This window comes from Carassius carassius, chromosome 17, assembly GCF_963082965.1.
Source record: "Carassius carassius chromosome 17, fCarCar2.1, whole genome shotgun sequence".
In the NCBI taxonomy this organism is placed as follows: Eukaryota; Metazoa; Chordata; class Actinopteri; order Cypriniformes; family Cyprinidae; genus Carassius; species Carassius carassius.
This window is the reverse complement of record NC_081771.1, coordinates 26,560,038-26,577,442: the sequence shown is the minus strand read 5'-3', so window position 1 is coordinate 26,577,442 and position 17,405 is coordinate 26,560,038. Positions and strand designations below refer to the sequence as shown.

At 39.6% G+C, this 17,405-nt stretch overlaps 1 pseudogene; it reads left to right on the top strand.

Annotated features, from left to right (window-relative positions):
- The first annotated feature begins 6,187 nt into the window (after positions 1 to 6,187).
- LOC132091068 (E3 ubiquitin-protein ligase Zswim2-like) lies at positions 6,188 to 16,710 on the top strand (annotated as a pseudogene).
- Positions 16,711 to 17,405: the final 695 nt, after the last annotated feature.

The following is a 17,405-nucleotide window of genomic DNA, read 5'->3' as shown; positions in this document are numbered from 1 at the left end:
CAGCCATTTCTTTAGATCCCAGATAAAAATCTTGCACCATTGGTATTTTACCCAATTTTTTATTTATTTTTTGCCGCGAACTTGTAAAACATTAAAGAGCTTGTTTTTAATCACTTTTAACATTTTCTTACCATATTTTCTAAAACGGCTTAAAGTTTTGTTTTTTTTAAAGCAAGCTTTAAAGCAAGCTTTTAGATTACATTTTTATAAAAAGAATCAAGGCATGTGATCTACAACTGCTTTTCACTGAATTATCATAAATATCAGAATATTTATGCATTTTTTATTTATATGCACCAATATAATTGTAATAATTCAATAATTTTTTTGTATACCATTAGTCGTAATCCAAAGTAACCAATTTTTTTTTTTATGAAATATTTTTGTATCCCTGGAATACGTTTTCAAGCTCTAAAGCTTGTCTGCACCTCAGTCAACACGCTATCAACAAAACAAAGCATTATTGTGCACAGCGATCTCTGTGTTACTGGAGATATTCCAAAGATCGCTACACTGATCTGTTTTCATGTCCCTAATGTTAATGGTGCACTTTGCCAACATTTTTAAATAGACCAGGATTCTAAAAATGTGTGTGTGCCTGTACCAGAGCCCAGGAGAAAGCAAAGCAGAAACTGAGGTTTCTGTTGGTGCTAAATGGGGTGGTGACCCTGTAACATGTGCTGAATGAACCCTTACCCCTTTCTCTTCCTGTGCTGGTCCTTCCTCTAAAAAAACAGAGATCACACCATATAAGAAATGAAAGGTGAGGAGAAGAAAAATAAATAAACATAAAGCCCCAAAAGGTCACTTTTCTGGGTGTAACTGCCAGGGAGTCTATATACTGCTGTTTTATAGGATGAGCTGTATCCCCTTTCGTGTTGGTTTTGCCAGAACCGACTTATAAGAAATATTATCAGTATTCCACTTGACTGAGTATATCAAAAAGTGCAGGGAGCAGGGAGCTTCTCAGTCACACACATTTTCCATTTCCATCCTGTATTTTAAACACTTCTGTATAAAAATCGCGGCGAGCTCAGTGTTTGTGATCGGAGGGGGTGATATGGCTGTGCTGGGAGGGAAGCTCCATTATGACCCGCATGATTAAGAGGCATTGATTTACTGTTCACTTACAGCATGGCTGACACAAACAGGAATCAGTGATCACAGCTCTCTTCCTGACCCTCCTCTCTTAACTCTTTCAGTACTTTCTCTCATTATCAGTACGCTCTCTCTCTCTCTCTCTCTCTCTCTTGCTCTGTTGCTCTTGTCCTCTCTTTCCTGCTCACAACCTCCCACCATTCTAATAGTGGCATGATGAAGCTGCAGGCTTTAAATATGAAAACCCATTATAAAAAATATTCAGTTACAGTACATTTTTCAAAAATATGATTAAGCACACCATTAGTATTAAGCACAAGTGAAATAAGTGATCCATTTTAATAAATATTAAATGGAAATTATTTACATCAGTTTTGAAACAAACTGGCCTTCAGTTCTATCATGACCAAAATGTCCCTCTAAACAATTGTATCAAAGGTTAGTGTAAGTTTTTTTTTACAGTGTGAAGATGCTTCAGATGTAATATGATATACATATATGATATATAACAAACAGAAATCAAGGTAAACAGAAAATGTGAACATCATAATCTTATTAAATCATTTCCATAGTTTTAGCATATTATGCTAAATAAATAAAGGATTCTTAAAATCTTAGCTATGATATTAGCCATAGCAGGGTGAAGGAGTAATCCATTTTTAAATTTGAAATGTTTAAATGTAATTTCCACCGTAGAATGCTATTAAACACCATATATAGTGTGAGATGTTGTGGAAATGATTTGAAATGTTCATGAGTTTCAGAAAAGATAATTTCCGGGAAAAAAAAAGAAAAAAGATTTCCACTGTTATAAACCAGTAGTGATGTATGATGCAAGGCCAAAAAAAGTGATAATAACAGTGCTTTAATGATAGGTAACCAAAGGGTTGTTAGATGTCATGATATATGTAAGTTTCTAAGGCCTCTAAGATAACAACATAATAAAAAAATTGCTGAAATATCTACACAATCGGATTGATATTTGCTTGATATTTCTAAACAAGAACTTTTAATATCATTAAGTAAACTGAGGAATTACTTTTTGATATTGTTTGTAATATTTCAAGACAAACACTTGCTCGACTTACGTAGAGGGTTTAGGTTTACCTGATTGTCCATACATCAATATGTCAATGCACGGTTGGAGATTATTAGTACTGTATGTAGACAAATAAACTACTCTAGAAAGTGTGCTTTAAAGGGAGTATATTTTCTAAAACCCACCAGGGCCAAGAGTGTCCACAGTTTTAACACTTTTTACTCTGGGTTAGCAATACCACCCCCAATGATCAAATCATCCACTGTTACACCCAAGTCTCCAAGTAGACCCAGAAAGCTCTCAGATGCAGTCCATTTCAATATCATTTCAAATTTCCCAAGGGTGTCAGCAAGTTAAATATTCCAACTAATATTTAAACAAGTCATCTAACCACAAAGTGTCGATGTGCTTGTGTAAACCAGTGTTGGGAAAGTTTATTGAAATCATCCCGTGTCTGGCTCCTCAGAGGAAATAATGTGATGTCAACACTTTTTATGTATGCAAGCTACGTCAGAGGTGATGAAAAGACTGTACTTACAGTTTGGTAACAGGCAACTGATTCAGGGTTTGGCTGGTCTGCAGACAAATATCTTTCTCCAAAGACAGACATTGAAAAGCATGCTTTGTTTTATTGTAGTAAATGTTTCACGATAGATTATTTGGGGGTGGAGGGGGGGGATTATATATTTTTCCCTTTCTGCTGCTCTTCATGTCACAGCTCAGGAGAGTAAAGGGTTTAGACAGGTTTGCAAAGTCTGTGTAACAAAACCAGCCCAATTGCTACTCAATATAAATTGCTAATATCAAAATTGCTCCAAAACGGTGTTCTGTTGGTTAAAACCTCCTTCTCAGGGGTTTTACCTTGGTTGAAATCACGTTCTGTGGGGAAAGCTGTTTCATTTCAACCTGCAGATTAAAAACCAGTGTGTGGCAACAGTATCAAAACAGTATAAAATCATGGAGTTGGCAACAATGGGTTTAGGACTGTGTGTATTCTTGAGGTGCCATCAACCAATTAGAATTGTCATGATGTCAGAGTAATCACATGGCATTTGTGGTTCAGGTGATTGATTCAAAATGTCACCAAAATATCTTTGCCAGTGAGCAAAGATGTTTATGTACTTTACATTATCATGCTTACAAAAAATGTTTACATTCTGTAATTAGATTGATTACTATACATGACCAACCCATTTGAGATGATAATTCTTGGCATAGCAAAGAATTTTTCTGACAGGCTCTACAAAAACAGCATGTTTTTCAACTGGCTTTGCCATGCAAAAGACCAAAGGAGATCGACTGGTACATGCCAAAAACACTCTGTCCTGTAGCCATTGGGTATTTACAGCACAAATACCAAATGTAGGCGCCTCAATTTTCTGTTGTGCACACAAATTTAAGCTTCCCACGTCACGTTTAATTTACTATACAATAAATTCCATGTCACATAAATGAAAACACATGAAATCAGTGGACAGATGAAAGGACAAAGGGGTACATTGATTGAAATGGATGGGAATCTCACGGGCAATAAAAACAGGCGTTGTCACACTGAAATGCCTGAAGTGATATGTGCATTATGAAGCATACATGGGCCAACAGATGTTTTGATGATGTAATCCATTACAAACTACTTCACGTAGGGGTGGAATCTGCAGAGTGATTGGAGAGCAGTTTGTCATGCTCCAGAACAATGATGCATCAGCACTGTGCAGTTTGTTTTGTAAGATTTACTTTATGATTGTATACAGGCACTGCAAAATATATCACCCTGGAAATACAGTATGTTCATACGTGTTTGCAGTCCTAACAAAATTGCATGCAATATCTGTTTTTGTATACAATTACTGATAAACAAGGTTTTATTAACATAAATTATTAACTTATATTATAAGTTCGGGAGGAGCACGTGCAGATAATTAACACAGGTGGAGAGCACTCAGCAATCAATGGTAAGAGGTATTTATACAGCAGTCTCATCGCAATTCATTTGACAGTCTCACAGCATCCCCCCACCACCCCTTCTCCACACTTCTAGTCCTAAACCACTTACATAGGGGGGAGTACTCTGGGTTCGGGCCGAACTCTGAGCTCGGATCCCTCCCTCCGGACAGCACGCCAAATACGCATTAAACTTTACCCCCTCAATTGTATGTAAGTGTGAAATCGTGAAATGGGAGGATAATACATGGTTTGCTAGTATGTGTGTGGATGCAGCTTTAGTCTTACGTGTCACGTGAACGTGTCACGTGAATTGTCTTATGATTTATGATTGTGCAACAGAGCAGCAGCTTTTGTGCAATATCAGATCTTTTGTACCATATCAACACATATTGCACATGCAGAAGCTCACATAATAGACTGAATGTTCTGCACACAAATCATGACCTCCCACTGCAAGAGTCTAATCTGAACCAGTGGTGATGTGGGATGCAAGTCCAAGGAAGGCCATAGTGCTTCAAAAATGTGCAAGGCATCACTCTCACTATGAGCACTCAAAGGGTCTTTAGATGACAGTATAGTGTTCAGACAGTCACATAATTTAATGAGCATCATCTGTGTCTGGAACTGAAATTGAAATAGAAATAATCTGTTTGCTGTTTAAAAAGGGAGTTCACTGCATGATACTAATGATAAGAGTCATGTATTGAGGCCAGTTCCCACAGATCAAAACTTGACCAAAATACAGAGAGTGATTACTGTTATTATTACACAGATGTCTTGAATACTTGATTATCTCAACATTCTGCTGTCACAAGCAGTCAACTGGTATTTGTGACAAATAATACATTTTTATTAAGGCTCGAGTTTAGATTTTTTTGCAAAAAGGTCTATATTTTTTAAAGTTTTATTTTCATATGTTGTCACACCGAAATTGTAATTGGATATTTTATAAAACAAAACACTGTGGGAAATAAAACTAGTAAATGTTTTTTATAAATGTATTTTCATTTGTGACCCTGCAGCATCAAAGCTGAATATTTATTTATTAAAAATTCCCAATGATGTATGGTTTGTTGGGCTAGGACAATATTTGACTGAGAGACAACTATTTTAATATCTGGAATCTGAGGATATCAAAAAAAAAAAAATCTAAATATTTAGAAGATCACCTTTAAATTTGTCCAAATTAAGTTCTTAGCTATGTGTATTAATCAGAAATTAAGTTTTGTTATATTAACGGTAGGAAATTTAAAAAGTTTCTTCATGGAATATGATCTTCACTTAATATCCTAATAAATATCTAGAAAATCTCTTATTTTAACTCATAAAATTTATTTTTGGCTATTGTTACAAATATACCCATGCTAATTATGACTGGTTTTGTGGTCCAGGGTCAAGAAGCAGCTTTGAAGCGTGCACATTGTAACCGATCCACTTCTGCAGGTGAAAACCGTTTATATCCAGATATTCATAACAGTATCAAAAAAGAGCATCAAAATATGAGGACACTTTTTATGAGATTGACTACTGATGAATGGCAAGAAATGCCCCTGCAGTTATTGTATTAATCTGCAATTAACACCTTTACCTTTTCTATAGACTAGAATGATACTGAACATATTTAGCAACAGTTTAACATGTTTTTAATAATTTTTCAACATGACATCAATAGTTGTTATAAATTGCCTAAATAGTGTCCAGGAAAGGCCAGCCTTTTAACAATAAGCTTAGGAATAAGTTCTTTAATAGGCCTATGTACGTTTAACTCTCTCAACTGTCAAATGTTGATTAAACATCGTATTATTCTTTAAAATGTTTACTGAAAAAGAACACACGATGTTACGTGCAGTTAGGCGCAGGAGACAACAGAGACCCAATGCCGCCATCTAGCGGTGAGACGCATCTACTGTTTTTAAGCGTAGCTTGTTTATTATAGAAACACCAGATACAAAAGCAACACCTGATTCGAGACAGAATGTTTCAGAGCGACATCCAACGTGTTCATATAACAACAAACAGTTTTTATGAAACGTCTGGAGACGTACATAATTAACTAAAAAGTTTACAAAAAATATATGCGTATTTTTAAACGAAATTGGGTTTAAAATGTTCCGATAAACAACGTGGAGGAAAGCAGGTGAGTGATACGGTCAGCTCACATTACCATCGATCCCTGAATACCACCATTTTTATTCTCAAAAGAGTTTGCCCTACGTTTCACAAAGAGAAGGATCTTTGTAGTACACACATCTGCTGGTAAATAAATGCTTTGGGTTAAACTCTGGTTGGGTGTTTCTTCAACAATGGGCACAGTTTTTACCTTTTTTTTTACCTAGTTATTTTTAAATAAAAGTGTGGGTCTTGCCGTCTGGGGTAAGTTGAGAGTAGAACAATAAAATCAGTGACAGACATTTGAAAAGTGCATAAATAAATGATCTAGGCATTGTATAACAATTCAAAGTTTTAATGTTACCTTACCTGTTTTAATAAATAACCCCTGGGACAGGCAAGTGCACATAGTTAAAGAAACATATATACAGTTTGCATGTTGACATATCATTTATCTCATACCTTACTTCCCCACTATATTCTAGGATTTTAATCTAATGCATACATTTCGACTGCCTTGAGATCCTCAATGTAAGTACACAAACTTTTCTTTCTAAGGTGTAGGCATCATCAAACAATCCATTCCACTGTTACCTTGCAAGCAGATGCACATAAAGGCACATACCACCTATACATTAATGTTTGAGCGACAAGTGTCTTTCTGTTCATCTGTTCTGCTTCAGACTGTTTTCAGTACAGGCTTGTGGAGAGACAGACCCTACAGCTGTTACAAAGGCTTCATGTGACCAAAACTACGTCTCCTAATGACAGAAGGAGCTCAGAGCCATCATGTCCTGAGCCTAGTGAAGAAGACGGAAGCATCAGACAGAAAGACATTGAAAAAGATGTTATATGTCCAATCTGTTAAGAAGAACTTTTGCTGAAAAAATGGCCTGTAACCTATTGCAAGTAAGAAAACTTATTCAGAATTAATCTTATTCAGGAAATTAAATGAAAACTCTCTAATATATGTCTATAATATGTAAATATATGCAGAACTTAAAGATCACGTTTTTCGTGTTTTTTTGAAGCTTTGATTGTGTTTACAGTGTGCAGTATAACGTGTGTTCATGTTTCGCGTATTTTTCACACAATTCACTCATCTGTATACCGCTTTTTTCACTGTCATAAAAACGGGCTGATGACTTCCTTGTTCTATAAAGTCCCTCCTTCAGAAATATGTAACGAGTTCTGATTGTGCCAGCGGTTCCTGTGTTGTGATTCGACAGAAGCTTACCGCACATTGCCCTCCTGGAAACGCGATTGGGCTAGATTTGTCCTATTTTTGAGAAGCACGTGGGCAGGATTTGTTTTGAAAACATGGCAATACTGATCTGAACGCACGTGCTGGAGATGCAGCAAAATGTGCTGCACATAGTTTTACATGTGGATTATAATTTTCGGGAACCGAGTTAAACATAAATTGTAACCATTGATCTCTAAGTAGCTACAGCGTCCCTGGGAAGCCCAAACAAAGGTGATTGGACTCCGAGATGAAAATAACAGCGTTTCGACGACATGGCGACAAACACAAACGCAACTCTTCCTCTTCTCCGTCAGAGCGCAACAAGACCACGCCCCCTTTTTTATGTATTCATGTGGGCGGAGGTTAGTCAAAAAACTGTTTTAGTGACGTCATTACTGCAGGAAGCAGAGGGATGTAGTCCAAACTGGTCGTTTGTGGTAGGCGAATTCTGTTAAATAAAATATCTCGCTTGGCATTGAACTTTGAGCTTTAGAATTTTACAGATATTATTTATACTCTAATAAACAACATTACACACTAACTAAAGTTTAAAACATGGGATCACGAAGAATGGGACCTTTAATGATAAATATTGTATTAAAAAGCAATTGAATGTGTTCCATAGCTGAAACATTTGAAATCAATACATTTTTAAACATAGAAATGTATTAATTATGCCTTTTCTCCTTCTTTGAAATAATATGCATCATACTCACTCACCCAAGTTTCCAATTAAATTCAAAAAGCTATTATTGATACTCAGTGACATGAAATTGGTTGCATTGTAATTATGCATCATTTATCAGGTTCAGTTATGGAAACAACATCCACATTTCCTGCATGAAGGTATGGGCTGATCATCAGACAAAGAGGGACCCACGTGGCCTGCTTAAGTGTCCACTCTGTAGGGAGGACTTTTAAGCAGCTGATTGGACAGGTACGTCATTTCAAGGCATATTTAGTTCATTTTTCTTTCCTAACCTTTGTTTAAACTTAAAGGGGTCCTATTATTCTCTTGATTTTGTTTTGGTGGTGTACTAGAACAGGCTCCCATACTAGGTTTGAAAACATTATTACAACCATTTACAAGTGTATAAGTGCAAATAGCAGCATTTTTTAGTGATATGCTATTTACACTAAGTGCAAATAGCTATAGATTATATTTACACTATGTTAAAATTTTACTACTTATTGCAAATGGAGGCAATTATCTGCACCTCACTATTGTAGTACATTGTAAAACAGTATACAATATTAACTTATGTAAGTGTAAATTGAGTGTAAATTTTAAAGTGAAAAAGCATAATAGGACCCCTTTAAATCATCTCGGGTTTAAATGTGTTATCTTTGACAGGTGAAAAATTCAGGTGAACTGGTAACCTGCTATGAGAAGGACTGTCTCGACAAACATCTGGGTGTTATGTGCAACAGTTGCAGGGTTTGTCCAATTATTTTTTTATGTTTTATTTGATCAAAAATACAGTAAAAGCAGTTGTATTGTGGAATATTATTGCATTTTTTAATGATTTTCTACTTAATATATTTAAAACTGCACATTATTTCTGTCATGACAAAGCTGAATTTACAGTAGCCAGTACACCAGTGTCACAGGATCCTTCAGAAATCACTGCAAAATGCAGAAATTTATTTTGAAAACAGTTGAAAACAGTTAAAAAAATAAGCACTGCTTATTAGTCCTGTGAAAACTGTGATGCATTTTTACTGAATTCTTTGATGAATAGAATGTTCAAAATAATATAATTTATTTTAAACATAATTTGATATTTGTAACAAATTTGTAATTGTAAAACTCTTTGTTTTGGTCAGTTCTTCTTTGCTGAATAAAAGTATTTTTTAGATTAGATTAGATTCAACTTTATTGTCATTATGCAGAGTACTGTATAAGTACAGAGCTAATGAAATGCAGTTAGCATCTACATTTACATTTAATCATTAAGCAGATGCTTTTATCCAAAGCGACTTACAAATGAGAACAATAGAAGCAGTCAGGTCAACAAGAGAACAACTACAGTATACAAGTGCCATGACAAGTCTCAATTAGTCTAGTATAGAACACATAGCCAGGTTTTTTTTTTTTTATATATATAGATATATAAATGAAAAGACAAGAAAAGGAAAAGTGCTAGTGTTAGTTGGTTAAGTGCAGGCGAAAAAGATGAGTCTTTAAATGTTTCTTGAAAATGAGTAAAGACTCAGCTGTACGAATTGAGATTGGGAGGTCATTCCACCAGCTGGGTACAGTCCAGGAAAAGGTCAGTGAGAGTGATTTTGAACTTCTTTGGGATGGCACCACAAGGCGTCGTTCACTTGCAGAGCGCAAACTTCTGGAGGGTACATAAGATTTAACCAGTGAGTTTAGGTAAGTTGTTGCCGTGCCAGTGGTCGTCTTGTAGGCAAGCATCAGTACCTTGAATTTGATGCGAGCGGCTACTGGTAGCCAGTGTAACCTGATGAGGAGAGGAGTAACGTGAGCTTTTTTCGGCTCATTGAAGACAACCCTAGCTGCTGCATTCTGGATCAACTGCAGAGGCTTGACAGTACATGCAGGAAGGCCCGCCAGGAGAGCATTACAATAGTCCAGTCTGGAGAGAACAAGAGCTTGGACAAGAAGTTGGTTTGCATGGAGGAGGTGGTGGCGGCGGATTAAGAAGACAAGAGAAAGTCTTGAAGAGTGCCCGAGCGTCACAACAGTTGTTAATTTTGTTGTGGTAGTAGGATGTTTTAGCCATGAAGACATTTGCAGAGAAGGAAGAGAAGAGAGACTGATACACACTGAGGTCGGTAGAGTTTCTTGATTTCTCCCATTTCCTCTCTGCAGCCCTGAGTTTAGAGCGATGTTCACGGAGAACCTCGGACAGCCAGGGGGCAGATGGGGCGGTGCGTACTGGTCTAGACAACAGTGGGCAAAAGTTGTCCAAGCAAGATGTTAAAGTGGAGCAAAGAGTGTCCGTAGCGCTGTTCGTGTCCAGAGCAGAAAACTAAGAGAGTGCAGGAAGTGAGGATGAAGCCACAGAAGATAGGAAAGATGGAGAGAGTGAGCGTAGGTTCCGTCGAAAGGTGACCTGCGTTGGAGTGTGAGGAACTTCAGGAGTAAGTGCTAGGTTAGCAGTAATGAGGAAGTGGTCTGAGGTGTGCAGTGGAGCAACTGAAGAGTTGTCCACAGAGCAACAGCGCGTGTAGATGAGGTCCAGTTGGTTGCCTGATTTGTGAATCGCTGTAGTAGACACTAGCTTAAGATCAAATGAGGTGAGCAGAGTTTTGAAGTCAGTAGCCTGGGGCTTATCTAGGTGGATGTTGAAGTCACCAAGCAGTACCAGAGGAGTACCATCTTCAGGAAAGTTTGATAGCAGCACATCCAACTCCTCCAAGAAGTTTCCCAATTGACCTGGGGGACGACAAAATGACCACAAAGTGGATTTTAACAGGGTGGGTTACAGTAATGGCATGTGATTCAAATGAACCAGTACCTGTAGGTGATGGCTGAAGATCAAATTTCCATTCTTTTGATATAAGGAGACCCGTACCTCCACCCCTCCCAGTGGTACGAGGAGTGTGGGAACAAGTGAAATTAGTGGAGAGGGCTGCAGGGGTGGCAGTATCTTCAGGTTTGATCCAAGTCTCTGTCAGTGCCATGAGGTTGAGACCGGAATGAGTAGCAATAGAAGAAATGAAGTCTACTTTGTTAACTGCAGACTGGCAGTTCCAGAGACCAACTGGAATAGAGAGTGTAGTAGTAGAGGTCAGAGGCACAGGCCGTAGGTTTGTCAGACAGGCCTTCCTGCGACGTACATAGCGTGCTCTCCGAGTGTTAGTAGTGATAGTAGAGATCTGAAAGCACATAGTGATTACAAGTGTAAGAGATATTTGAGAACAAGGTATACAAAAAGTAAAGAAAGAGGAGAAAAGCAATACTCAAGTGCCCTGCCGGTGTCCTTGCATCTAATCAGAAGTGCAAGAATATAGTTTTATATACATATAAGTGCAGAGTAAGTGTAGCTATGATTTACAGAATGTACAATGAACAGCAGCAATGTAGGGTTATATCATATGTACATTATGAACAGCAGCAACTTAAGAACAGTGGTAATAAATAGAGTTGGATGAGTGTGCAATAGTATTGTTAAACAATGTATTCTATGCAAGTAATCAGTAGTGCAATAATATATTAGCCGCCTGCCGGATGGAAGGAAGGTAGTCCATGATTAGGGTGAGAGGCATCCTTGATGATGGTTTTTGCCCTGCCCAGGCAGTGCTTGTGATAAATGTTCTCAGTGGTTGTTAACTGTGTGCCGTTGATCCGTTGAGCAGTTTTTACTACCCACTGGAGTGCTTTTTGGTCAGACGCGGAGCAATTGCTGTATCATACTGAGATGCAGTTTGTGAGTATGCTCTCAATGGTACAGCGGTAGAATTCCACAAGGATCCTGGGACTCAGGTGAACTTTCTTAAGGCTTCGTAAGAAGTAAAGGCGCCAGTACTGCGCCTTTTAGACCAGGGTGGATTTGTTTAGGGACCAGGTGAGGTCATCAGAGATGTGGATGCCAGGGAATTTGAAACTCTACACATGCTCCACTACAGCACCGTTGATGTAGATGGGTGTGTGTGCATGACTCCTAGTCCACCTGAAGTCCACAAAGATCTCCTTTGTCTTCTGGGTGTTTAGTTCCAGAGTAGAGAAGAGGGCTCAGTACACAGCCCTGTGGAACACCGGTGTTCAGGGTGATGATGGAGGTTATATAACTTAACAGACTGAGGTCTGTTAGTAAGAATATCTAGAATCCAGTTGCAGATGGATGTGCTAATTCCAAAATGGCTGAACTTGGAGATCAGCTTGGAGGGGATCACAGTATTAGACTGAAATCAATGAACCGCTTTCTCATGTCTATTTTGACTGTCCAGGTGGGTGAGGGCAGAGTGAAGTGCCGTAGAGATGGCCTATTGCGGCAAAAGGCAAATTGGAATGGGTCTAGTGTAGCAGGGAGACAGGATTTTAAATGGGATGCAGTATTAGTATTGACTGCGCCCAAATGTTTGAACAGTAATCCATATATTCTGATTCTGACTAATGCTGTATTGGAGGGTCATATTCTATGTCTTAAATCTGGTGTTCAAAGGAAGCACAGACCGCAGTTTTTCCATCTGTGGGAAGACTGCTTTAGGAGAAGAGTCCACAACATTGCTTCATGGTTCGATTGGTGAGTTTTTAAGATTCACATGTGAGCAGGATACATGCTGTTCATAACTGCAAAATGTAGTTATTTATAGCATAAAATGTGGCACTATCAAACAATATAATTAACATTTGTTTCAGGGGGGTGGGGGCTGTTATTGGGACATATTACTCTATTTTATTCTACATTACAGCTCCAGCAGCTTGTCTGGTGTGACGTGTGATATCATCTCGAATTGTGTAATGAAGAGTTTGCTGATGGTGAGAGTTCGAAAAGAGTCCAGACCGCTTTATTCAGGTGTTCAGTGTACAATCTGCCTCTCAAGATTTCAACTGGGTCAGCATGTCAGAACCCTTCCCCGCAAACACAAGGTAACCTCAAGTTCAGCTCATTCAAGGGGTGTTGAATACTGATAATTCATATCTTTAATATCTTTTTTTAATCATTCATTTTCTTTCTTTCCTGAACCTGACCCAGTTCCATACTGGCTGTATTGATCCATTGCTCTGCAAGTCTAACTGTTGCCCACTGGACTGGTTATCTACAATCCTCTTATGTGGAATCCCAAAAGGGGCAGAAAAGACAGATCTCTGGACCATCTAGTGATGTTCTTAGCAAGCATACTGATGACCAGATCTCTGAATTCTTTCTACCAGGCATTGGTTTGTACGTAAAAAGAGGTGCTCCATATCGGTTGAGAATAAAGACATCTGAACCAGGTTATTCCAGTCCTTCCTCTGTGTATTCACTCAGTCAGGGTTTTCGGGATCTCTGCATCAGTAGTTCCCACATAGAACAATATACAACCCGAATTCCGGAAAAGTTGGGACGTTTTTTAAATTCTAATAAAATGAAAACTAAAAGACTTTCAAATCACATGAGCCAATATTTTATTCACAATAGAACATAGATAACATAGCAAATATTTAAACTGAGAAAGTTTACAATTTTATGCACAAAATGAGCTCATTTCAATTTTGATTTCTGCTACAGGTATCAAAATAGTTGGGACGGGGCATGTTTACCATGGTGTAGCATCTCCTTTTCTTTTCAAAACAGTTTGAAGACGTCTGGGCATTGAGGCTATGAGTTGCTGGAGTTTTGCTGTTGGAATTTGGTCCCATTCTTGCCTTATATAGATTTCCAGCTGCTGAAGAGTTCGGTGTCGTCTTTGACGTATTTTTCGTTTAATGATGCGCCAAATGTTCTCTATAGGTGAAAGATCTGGACTGCAGGCAGGCCAGGTTAGCACCCGGACTCTTCTACGACGAAGCCATGCTGCTGTTATAGCTGCAGTATGTGGTTTTGCATTGTCCTGCTGAAATAAACAAGGTCTTCCCTGAAATAGACGTTGTTTGGAGGGAAGCATATGTTGCTCTAAAACCTTTATATACCTTTCAGCATTCACAGAGCCTTCCAAAACATGCAAGCTGCCCATACCATATGCACTTATGCACCCCCATACCATCAGAGATGCTGGCTTTTGAACTGAACGCTGATAACATGCTGGAAGGTCTCCCTCCTCTTTAGCCCGGAGGACACGGCGTCCGTGATTTCCAACAAGAATGTCAAATTTGGACTCGTCTGACCATAAAACACTATTCCACTTTGAAATAGTTCATTTTAAATGAGCCTTGGCCCACAGGACACGACGGCGCTTCTGGACCATGTTCACATATGGCTTCCTCTTTGCATGATAGAGCTTTAGTTGGCATCTGCTGATGGCACGGCGGATTGTGTTTACCGACAGTGGTTTCTGAAAGTATTCCTGGGCCCATTTAGTAATGTCATTGACACAATCATGCCGATGAGTGATGCAGTGTCGTCTGAGAGCCCGAAGACCACGGGCATCCAATAAAGGTCTCCGGCCTTGTCCCTTATGCACAGAGATTTCTCCAGTTTCTCTGAATCTTTTGATGATGTTATGCACTGTAGATGATGAGATTTGCAAAGCCTTTGCAATTTGACGTTGAGGAACATTGTTTATAAAGTTTTCCACAATTTTTTTACGCAGTCTTTCACAGATTGGAGAGCCTCTGCCCATCTTTACTTCTGAGAGACTCTGCTTCTCTAAGACAAAGCTTTTATAGCTAATCATGTTACAGACCTGGTATCAATTAACCTAATTAATCACTAGATGTTCTCCCAGCTGAATCTTTTCAAAACTGCTTGCTTTTTTAGCCATTTATTGCCCCCGTGCCAACTTTTTTGAGACCTGTAGCAGGCATTAAATTTTAAATGAGCTAATTAAGTGGATAAAAGTGTAAAATTTCTCAGTTTAAACATTTGCTACATTATCTATGTTCTATTGTGAATAAAATATTGGCTCATGTGATTTGAAATTCCTTTAGTTTTCATTTTATTAAAATTAAAAAAACGTCCCAACTTTTCCGGAATTCGGGTTGTACCATAATGTCCAACATAAAGCAAAATTATACAAGAGCTTATCAATTGGGAAGGCAAAAGTTGCACAGAGGAGAGAGTCCTTCCCAAATAGGCCCTCAAAAGTTAGTCTAACTAGTTTGAACGTCCAGTCTAGGGATGCAACGATACCATTTTTTCAGAAACTATCCGATACTGAAAATTCTCAGTATCTGCCAATACCGATCAAATCTGATACCAGCACAGGTTTTTTTTTTTTTTAAAAAGCTCCGCTCTTGTTTGTCTCTCTTTTCGAGGAAAGTGGGACACCCATAAGCTTCCCATGGTTCAGGACCCTGTGCTGCTGAGGCACGGAGGAAAATGAGCTTGTGGGGATTGCAGATGGCTGATGAGTTGAAAAAGGGTCTTTCTCTTTCGTGCTCATTTGTCACAGGCGAGAGTGAGCTGCTGGACGACAATGCTATTTCTTTTACATCGTCTGATCCTGCGGCTAGTGCTCTGCTGGCTCAAAGCCAGATGAGCAGGAGATGTCAGATGAGGATTAAGAAGTCGAGACTGAGTCCTCCCAATCCTCCTGGCCTACGTATGATGAGCTGCTTGAGGTTATGGATCACGCCACGCCAAAGCTTGACTTGCCGTTGAAGCGAGCCAAGAAAGGGATGCCTTGAGGCCGCCTGGACAAGCAATTTCTTTAAAGCCTGGCCTTCCAGCTCAGGTGAGCCTTTCATTTCTTCCCGATCTCCATGTGGAGATTGAGAAGGCTTGGAAAATCCATTCTCATTTCGAATCAATAGATTCCAGCATACTAGTTATGCCAACATTGAGAGGATGTGTGAGAATGGTTATGAGAAGATTCCCCATTGAAGATGCCCTCCCTGCCGTCCAAACCTCTTCAGGATACATCTCGTTTGAATGGTAGGGCATATGCTGTCTGAGCCCGAACAACAAAGGGGTCTTGGCCCGTCTCAATCTAAGGATCAAAGGCGGGGTTTGAAGACTAGTGTCGCAACTCGTTGCCCCTCCCCGCCTGCGGGTAGGACTCAAAAGGGGACTGAGTCTAAGGGTGACAGGCAAGATTTGAGGGAGGTGATCCAGACTATGCGTTCTCAGCGGTCTCGTCTGGACCAGAGTAAAACCTGAGCCATCTACCTCCATATGAGAGTATTACATCTGCTCACATTTTCCTCCCCTTAATTCCCCTAAAAAGCTTAACTGAGGTTAGGTAGGAGCCCCCTGCACTTGCATTGCAGTCTCTTATGCTGGACCTATGAAGTTTTGGCTAGTTTCTATGTCTCATAGAACTACCTACTGATGGTCCGGACCCCAGTGCTCTTCGGACTTCACTTCCAGCCTATATCCATGAGCCTGAGTCATGTGCGGGAGCCATTATTGGTGAGTACAGTCCATTTCATCTACTCTACTGCTAGTTTTTGTGTATTCAGTATTAGCCCTTTTCTGCAGTGCTTCTCGGACCTGTTCTATTTTCTGACTTTTTAGGTTTGACCCCCCTGCTAAGTCAGGGCCTTCTGCTGTTGAACGATTATAGTGATGGTTTCACTCATTGGTTCTGCATCCAGGCTGGTGATAGCCCTCATCTTCGCCTTGGGCACGCAGCCTGGGCTTCTGGGGAAGACTCACAGCATCAGGTCCCCAGTATAACACTGCAACCTCAGGACCTGTGTGTCCTTCTCGCGGGCTAGTACTCTTCCAAGAACATGCATCTTGACATGCTCCCTATCCTCTGGCCAGGGTGCACTACTCATCTCTCACCCTGAGAGGTCTCCTAAAATTTGAGTCTTTCCTTAACCATCATGCACATTCTCTGAACTACAGCTCCTCTTGCTGAGGCATTGAGAAGAATAACACTCCATAGACGGTCAGGCCTGCAGGTCCTCCCTGTCACACTGCCCTTAAGGTCGAGCCAGTAATAGCCCCTCTGCGGAGTGGGCTTTGGTTACACAGTGTTCCCTGAGGTACGAGGGATTTTTGTTTCTGCGGAAACCCATCTTGTATGCTTCTGCTCTGAGGAGCAGTAACCTCTGTGCACATGAATGGTTATTGGGTCCTGATATTTCTTCAAATACTATCGGGTCTGATTATATAGGACCCACACTCTCTATCAAGATAGAGAGCATGAAACTGTGTCCAGTTGCACCAGTGGACTGTCTCTTATCGGGCCCTGCTGAGCTGAGAAGTGTTCCCCTCAATGTGAGGCTTAGCTATGAGTCTTTACCAGTATGTGCTGTAAGGGCCCGCCTCAAACCCGCATTTGCAACAGACTGAGTGTTAGGCCCATCTCTGTCACCTTCTTGGTCAGTTGCATTTCTTTTGGGACCCTGTTGTTTCCTGTTGAAATTTGTGATCCACTTCTAGCAGGATCCCATTTTTGATGTCC